Raw genomic sequence first — 8,493 nt, 5'->3', positions numbered from 1 at the left:
TCTGATTCTCTTATCTAGAAAATCAAATCCTTCCCCAAAGCCCTCAGCTGACCTCTGCTTGCAACTGAATGGATACATCGGTGCCATATGGCTACTCTAGTCACTGTAGAGGCTAGGAAGTATGTTTCTAGAGTTTTCTAATGCCTAAAGTAGAGGCAATGTTTTTTATTTTGTTTTGTTTGGGCCTCATATAACAGTCAAAGAACAAGTCATATTCAAGACCATGGAATGGTTCTGCCTCTTCATCACAGGGTCTGCTCAGTTGCTGCACTGTCATTTCCCAACCAAAAGGGGAGAAAGTAGAAGAAAAGGGCAAGAACTTCCTTTTAAGAATGTGATACAGAAGTTGCATTCACCATTTTTCCTGCTCACATTCCCTTGGCCAGAACTGAGTCACATGATCACAACTAGTGGCAAGGGAGGCTGGGAAATGTAGTATTTGGGTGGTTGGGGGCCTAGCTAAAATTTGAAAAGCTCTATTATTAACATGAAGAAGGGGAGGAGTATTTCTGAACAATTAGCTACCTCCTCCAAATCAGTAATAGGAGAAAGGGTTTGAATGGATGTTGGATTAGCTAGCCAACCATTTCTGCTTCTGCCTTCTCCTCAGTCTTACCTTTGTGGAGGTCAGACAGCTCCAGCATCATCAGCCTCATATTCTCCCTGGTGAAAAAGACCAACCTCCCTGCCGCTATCCTAGCCAGTCTCATTCTATCTCCATGGTTCTGACTGGGTCACCTGGTCATAATCAACTCAGGGGAAACAATACAATTCTCTGGATATTCCTAAGTTACCTGCCCCCCAAATCACCAAGACCTTCGTGGGCTTCAGTTTGCTCCTTTGTAAGATAGACATAAGAGCTGAAACTACTTGAAAGCATTGGTGGGAGAGTGCTGCTGGTGGTCATTGTCAGTAGATGCATCCTCACTTGACCTTTAACCATATCATTCTAAAAGACAAGCCCTCAATAAATCAAAGTGAATGCTGTTGAACAGTGGTCTATATTTCATCTCATAACATATTCCAAATTTAAAATATTTATTTAGCACTTACTAAGTACCTGCCACTGGACTAAGTGTTTTATATACCCTCATTTATGACTTTTAGAATAATTCTGAGGGAAAGGTACTTTCACTGTGTTAATAGGTAAGGCAATTTAGCTCCTTGCCTAAGGACCCAGCCAGGGCAGTGATGGATAAAGCCAAGACTAAGGTTGAACCCTCAACTCTGCTCCCTCTTGGGTACAAATATGTAAAATCCACACATACAGGATCACGACAACTTTCCTGCTGACCGTGGCATCATGAGAGCACTGCTCAGCTCCCCCTTGGAGATAAAACCTGCTGCCAGGAATAGCCGCTCCGCCCAGCAGGGGCACCTTTTGAATCCTTGGAGTCTCTGCACTGAGCTCTTACCTTTCCTGGGCACAGCAGGGACCCCAGAACCAGGCCTGTGCTGCCCAGTGGTGACTCATCTGCTCTGAGGCTTCCCATCAGCCTGGCCCCAATGCTTCTGGAGCTGTGCTGTAGTCCAGGCTTCTTCCTCCCTCTTTCCTCCCTCTCTCCTTTGCCAAATGTCAGGCCTGCACCATTGCCCAAAGGCTCCCCCCACCTACTCCTGTTCTCTCACCTTTATCCTTCAGAGTCATTTCCCATAATATAGCTCTTATATGCCCAATTCCATCTTGGCTTCTGCTTCTCCAAGGACCCAAATTGACACACTTCTTGTACCTGCCTTGACTCATTGCATGGACTACACCATTAGTTCATAAGTTTCCTAGATTCTTGAGTTTTAAATAATTCAGAACGAAAATACTAATTTAAAGTAGGGCACAATGGTGCACCCCAGCTACTCAAGACACTAAGGCAAGAGGATCACAAGTTCAAGACCTACCTGGGCAACTTAGAGAGACCCTGTCTCAAAATTAAAAAATAAAAATGGTTGGGAATATAGTTAAGTGGTAGAGCACCTCTGGGTTCAATCCCCAGTATAGTCCCTCCCCCCTATATAAATACTTTTATATAAATTCAAATTAGGGGTGTGGAAGATCTAATATAGGTGCATAAGGAGGTTCCTGGCCTAGCACTTAGAAGCAAGTTTCTACAGAGAGGGTAAAATAGTCATTGCAGATCTTAAAAGTGTCGCCCAGCCACACTGGGTATGTTGGAAGGAGAGGATGGGAAGGGTCTGCTCCTCCTTGCCTGGGTTCACTCTGCAGAGATGCAGATAGATTCCAGTCATCCTAACTCTCCATTCAGAAGCCTCCAAAACTACTTAGAAAAGGAATTGATTATTTACAGAAAGAGCAAAGACTGCTGCTTAACTCAGCCAAAGGGAGAAAATGACCAATTGAACAAAATTCACTGGCTTTGACAAGGATCTCCAGGCTGAAGTGAGTTCACCCTTAACGCCCCCAGGAGCGCTATGTGCCACGAACACCCTGTCCCCACCCACCCAACCTCAGAGTCTATACAAGAACTGCTAACAGTAGCCACAGAGTGGGGGGTGCCCTATCAATGTGTTATTTGGACCCAATAGTCTTTATCATAAAACTTAAAAATTAGTTAACAAGATTTATTGATTGGGATACTTCACATAAAAATCTGGAGTTCTTACTTTTCTTTAAAAAAAATTAGCAAATCTGAAATGCCAGACCTGCAGGCCAGCTTCTTCCTTCAGACAGAGTTAATCTCCATTACTCCTATCCTAGGCCCTGAAATCACTTGAGTTCACAACACCAGCCTTAAACCACACAGGACAATGAACCTACTTGATTTCGAACACTCAGATTCAGATCATGAGGCCTGGATAGTACTTGGCTGAAGTTTACTGTGAACTCTTTTAAGAAATATTAGTTACTAAGCAAATCAATAGTATAAATAAGATTTCAGGGTTTTTTGTTGTTGCTGTTGTTGTTGTTGTTGTTTCGTTTGTTTTTTTAAAGGAGTCTTCAAGCATTCCAGCAGGAATTAGCACAGCTGGAAGCTTTGAGCTTTGTCAGGACAGGTGGTAGCCGGAGGCAGAGGCCCTGGGTTAGACATGGTACGACTTCTGTCTGGGCTTTGCCCTTACTAGTTACATGACTTTGAGCATTTCCTTCACTCCCAGCTTAGGTACCTGGTGTAGTAACAATAATAAGTAAGAGCTAATGTCTGGTGAGTGCTCTTCCATGCAAAGCAGTATGTTAGGTGCTTTGTGTGTATTCTCTTTTCTTTTCAAACAAAGCCCGGAGGTCAGATTCTAGTATTATCTCCAAAGTAGGAGACAGGTTCTGTGGCCTGTTCAAAGTCAGTCAGCCAGGGATGGAGCTACTATTTGGAGCACAGACTCTCTGACTGCAGAACCCACCTCTGTGTTTACTCCCCTCTGATGCTTACGCCTGCATTGGGTTGTTGCAAGATTTTAAAAAAGACCAGGCAGGCCAAGTGCTTCCTGTAAACCAGAACGTGGTAGAGCAATATTTACTGTTATCAGTTGAACACTGCAATTCTTTTTCAAAATTGATGCTTTGCTTAAAAATCACCAATTCCGTCTGACCCCTTCCTAATTCATTCAAATTAATGAATTTCCCCCCCCTCTTTTAGGGATTATTAAGGAGCTGGAACTGACACATCATTAGTCCTGCAGTGCCCTCTGCTGACAGCAATTAGGAAAATTGTAAAGTCTCAGTAGCAGGTGATATCAATCCCCACCACCACCTTGAACAAATATTTTCTCCAGCTACTACCTTGTGCTGGGCATTGTACCAGCTGCTACCAGGTCTAGAGAGACGAGAAGGGTGCAAGAAAGTCTGTTCTACCCATCACTGTCCTGCATGATTTAGGTACAGGAGAAGGAAAACAGAAAGCTGAAGACAGAGCAATCTATATTTCATCATAGCATTGCAAAGTAAAAATATTTATTCAGCACTTGTTGGGTGATTCCCATGATGACATAACGAAGAGGAGACCAAAGCCAGACATTATGGTCATTCTCCTCCTCACAAGGTCACAGTGAGCCCAAAGGAAAGAGGTAAATGCTGCTCCTTGCCCAGGAGTAGCTGGGGCAAGTCCTACATTGTAGTGTTTGCCAATGTCTAAATACTCCCATAATGACCAATTGCAAACTACCAATATGATGATTATCGAGTTTCTTGAAAATTTAAGAATTGGCCTCTTACAAGCTATAGGAACTGGCTCCAACATACTATTTCTTTTAATTCTAGCGGGGGAAAATGTACCTTTGCATCTCCCTTCCCACTGGTCTGGACTCCAGAATTATCCCAGCTGGTACACATCTGATGAGTGGGGACAGACCAGCCTCACTCCACAAGGCTGACCCCAAGTGAGAAATGGGGAATGCCAGCTGGAGCGTCCCTGAGGCGTCCACAGGTGGCTCTGGCCAAAGGTTCATGTCACTTTCCTCCCACGGCCCCTTTCCAACCTTTTTCATGTCTAATCAACTGAAGTAGGAGCAACTGTCAGAACACCGTGATGTCTCTTGAAAGAATCCCTCCTTCTGCCATCCACTTCCCTGCCCCAACTCCAGTTCCCTCCCCAAATCCTCACAGATTTGGTCCACAGTCCTATCTCAGTCTAGAAGCCCCATCCCAGCAGCTTTGAAGAACCCTGAGATTTTCTGATGTGAGAGTCTGGTCAACCCTGGACCATGTGCCTCTTATTGTGTCCAACTTGCAAGGAAAAGGGCCCTGGCTCCACGCAGCAAGAAAGAAGGAATGTTGGGGGTGGGGGCGCGCATGGCCTGTGGGAACAGTTCCCAATTGCCTCCAACTACAGAGATGAGCCAGGCTAAGTAAATCCAGCTGCCAGGAGCCAGAGAGGACCAATCTCCTGCACATGTGCTTTCTACTCAGCCCCCCGACATCATTCCAGGGCCACCAAATAAAACCAGAAGTAAGACCACCTCTGTTATCAGCAGGTGCAAACCTCTGCCTCCCCTGAGGCTGGCAGCTCCCCCAGCTTGTTCTCCCCCAACCTGCCTTGATTTCCTTCTGCAGCCTCAATCCACTCATCCCAGAGTCCCACTGACCCTGAATGAATAAGATCTGCAGCAAGAAGACTGAGATCCACTTGTGGCTCAGGTACTCAGAGTCCTATGTCCTCAGGAAGGTTCTATACCTCCTGAGGGTTCTCCTCTGAAGACTACAAGGAAAAAAAAATCAGAATGCACTGTGGTGTGGAGTAAATTAGAATGCAGTGGAAAGGACTTTATAAGTCAGAGTGATCCCTCAGACAAATCTTTACAATGTTTCATTTTGTTTCCCCTCTCCTTAAGAAAGGAACACCTGTTCTTTGTGGAAATTTTGAAAAATACATTTGAGTATACAAAAATTAAAATCACCCGGAGCTAACCATCCATATTTGATGTGTTTCCCCCCAGATTCTTTCCCCATGTTTATACAAATAATACCTTTTAAAAAGAGGGTATTCCAAAGAACTTAAAATCAGCATACTACAGTGATGCAGCCACACAATGTTCACAGTAACTCAATTTACAATAGCTAGATTGTGGAACCAACCTAGATGCCCTTCAATTGACGAATGGATAAAGAAAGTGTGGTATATATACACAATGGAATATTACTCAGCCATAGAGAAGAGTAAAATTATGGCATTTGCTGGTAAATGGATGACATTGGAAAATATCATGCTAAGTGAAATAGGCCAAACCCAAAAAACCAAAGGCCGAATGTTTTCTCTGATAAGTGATGACAATATATAACGAGGGCGGGGTTGCGGGGAGAAGAGGAGAATGAAGGAACTTTGGATGGTGTAGAGGAAAAAGGGGTGGGAGGGGGTGGGGATGGAAAAACAGTAGAATGAAACAGACAGTATTACCCTATATATATGTATGATTACATGAATGGTGTGAATCTACATTGTGTACAACCATGGAAAAGAAAAGTTGTACCCCATTTGTGTACAATGAATCAAAATGTGTCTAAAAATAAAAAATATTTTTAAAAAATAAATTAAAAAAAAAAAAGGCCCTGACACTTCGGTCTGGTGATGAGATTAAAAAAAAGAGGGTATTTATGAATCAAGGGTAGTGGTCTCCCCATTCAGCAGGGAACTACAGGCCGTCCAAACTGCAAAAAAAGTTCATCTCCATTCAAAAAACAGTGGAAATAAAGCTCTATATTTAGCAATCTTCTAGACCCCTCTAATAAAGAGACCTTGGAAATAGGTACTTTTTTTTTTTTTGATAGAAGCCTCCAAACTTTTGGTTCGGCAAGTCATTTTAGAAAAGCAACATACCTTTTTGGATTACCATGTCTGCTTATCCTAATTTGTTAAATATTTTTAAAATTAAAATTGGAACACTCTTCCTTTAGTAAAGCCCATATTACTGCAGTGGTATTATTAAAATGCTCGTTCTTATGCTCTGATTTGCTATCGGAAATACTTCTGAAAACCTCACTTTTTTCGGTGGCTGATCTACAAAGCACCAGAGGTACCCATGTAGAACAAGAATGCAAATTTGTTCTGCTGAGTTCTCCTGGTACCTGACAAAATGTCATCTTTCCATCAACGTTACCAAGATCGGGCCTCACGTCTGCCCTAAAACAGGTGTTTTTTGACTGTCGGAAACTTCCTCAACCTCTTCTTCTTTATAATGGTAGCAGCTGGCCCCTCCTGCCTGAGTCCGTCTCAACCTCGACTCACCCAATATCCAAGCCAACCTGGGGGACGGGTAAAAGTCAAGGGTGCCCAGCAGATGCTCACATGACTTAAAGTGTGTTGTTAGGGAATGTGTCCTGTGAGGTCCCAAATGTCCCCTGAGTGGCTGCATGCACTAGAAGAGCTTGTGGCTAAACATTACCAGCCCAGATGTTTCAGGCTGGATAATGGCAAAATTAAGGCAGGCACTCTTCCCTTAAATGCCTACAACAAGCCCAGCAGCTTCTTGCACGGCTGCTTAAGCCTGCTTCTCTCCAGACACACGCAAGAGCAGGGAGCAAAGAGCACCCACTCCATCGGCTCGCTCCACTGCAAAAGAAGTTTCTGTGACTTCCAGAGATACTGCTTGGCCATGTCCAGAGGATGAGTCCTTCAGAGTCTTTCTCTGGGTGTGAGAGATGGTCTGGTGTTCAGGGTAAAAACCTGGACTTTGGACCCAAGGGACCTGGGCTCGAATACTGGCTGCATCACTTCCCAGGAAGTCTGGCCTCAGGCAAGCGCCTCTCCCTTGCTGAACCTGAGGAAGGGGCAGTGAGGATGCCAAGAGGCCATAGGTAAAAGCATGCTGTGCCGGTGCCTGGGGCACCAGGGTTCCTGACCAGGTCACTTGGCGCTTTGCCCCTCAGCAGAGCTGCAGCAGTAGGAGAATCCAGGTGGGCTCAGGAGGGTGTCCTGACTGCCTCCCATTTCTGTCACCAACTGCCTTATATTTGTCCAGGTTTCCCAGAGAACCAGAGCCAATAGGAGCTACACAGAGATATGCAAGAGGAGATTTATTATGAGAACTGACTCACACGATTGTGGAGGCCCAGAAGTCCCATGACCTGGTGTCTTCAAGCTAGAGAACCAGAAAAGCCTGCGGTGTCAAAGGCCTGAGAAGTGGGAGCTCCAATGACCAAGCACAAAAAAAATGGCTGTACCTGTTTGAGAGCGAGAATTCGCCTTTCCTCTGCCTTATTGTTCTGTTTCACCCCTCAGAAGACCGAATGATCTTTACTCAGTATATGGCTGTCAATGCTACTTTCTTCTGGAAACACCCTCAGAGACACACCCAGAAATTATGTTTTACCAGCTGTCGGGGCATCCCTTAGCCCAGTTAAGTTGACATATAAAATTAACCATCAGGTACCCCTTCCCACTGAACTTTCACACTCTTGCTACACCCTTCCAAAGGCAAAATCCAATAGCAGGACTTGTCTTGTCTTTCAGGCTAAGTGGTACTTCTGAGCAGCCACTGGAAGGCCTTCACCCACCTCTCAACCAGGCCCCCCATCTGATCATCTGCCCAGGTAAGAGGGTTGGACCGTCTCAGCTCTTGGTGGCACACATCCCCTTCTTACAGTCTCCTCTCACCTCCCCGCACTCAGGGAATCCAGGCCAGGGCTCCAGAACCTACTTCAAAGCAGGAAAAGACCCCTCCCACTCCCCGGGACTCACAAGGCCTCCCCTTCCAGGGAGAGAAGTCAGTGGTTTAGAGGCAGGGACTCCAAATCCTGAGACCACCAGAGAATTTAATTATGTCCTTCAACTGTCATCACAGAAACCCAGGATGTACAACTCATCTCTCCTTCCTGATTCTCTTCTCCGTAAGTCTCAGATGTCACCTATCAGTGAGGCCTCCCCTGGCCTCACCTACCAGAGAGTCACACCCTGCCCCACCCGGTTCCCTGCTTTTTTCCCCCACCTTTATAGAATGGCTCATGCTGTATTTCTTTCTTATTTTGCCCACTTTCTGGCTTCTCTCATTAAAATATAAATTCCACAAAATTAGGAATCTTTGTTTCTCTCACTGCTGTTTTCAAATCCTGGAACA

This window comes from Sciurus carolinensis, chromosome 2 (genome assembly GCF_902686445.1).
Source record: "Sciurus carolinensis chromosome 2, mSciCar1.2, whole genome shotgun sequence".
Taxonomy (NCBI): Eukaryota; Metazoa; Chordata; class Mammalia; order Rodentia; family Sciuridae; genus Sciurus; species Sciurus carolinensis.
The sequence above is the reverse complement of the archived record's forward strand: the minus strand, read 5'-3'. Positions refer to the sequence as shown.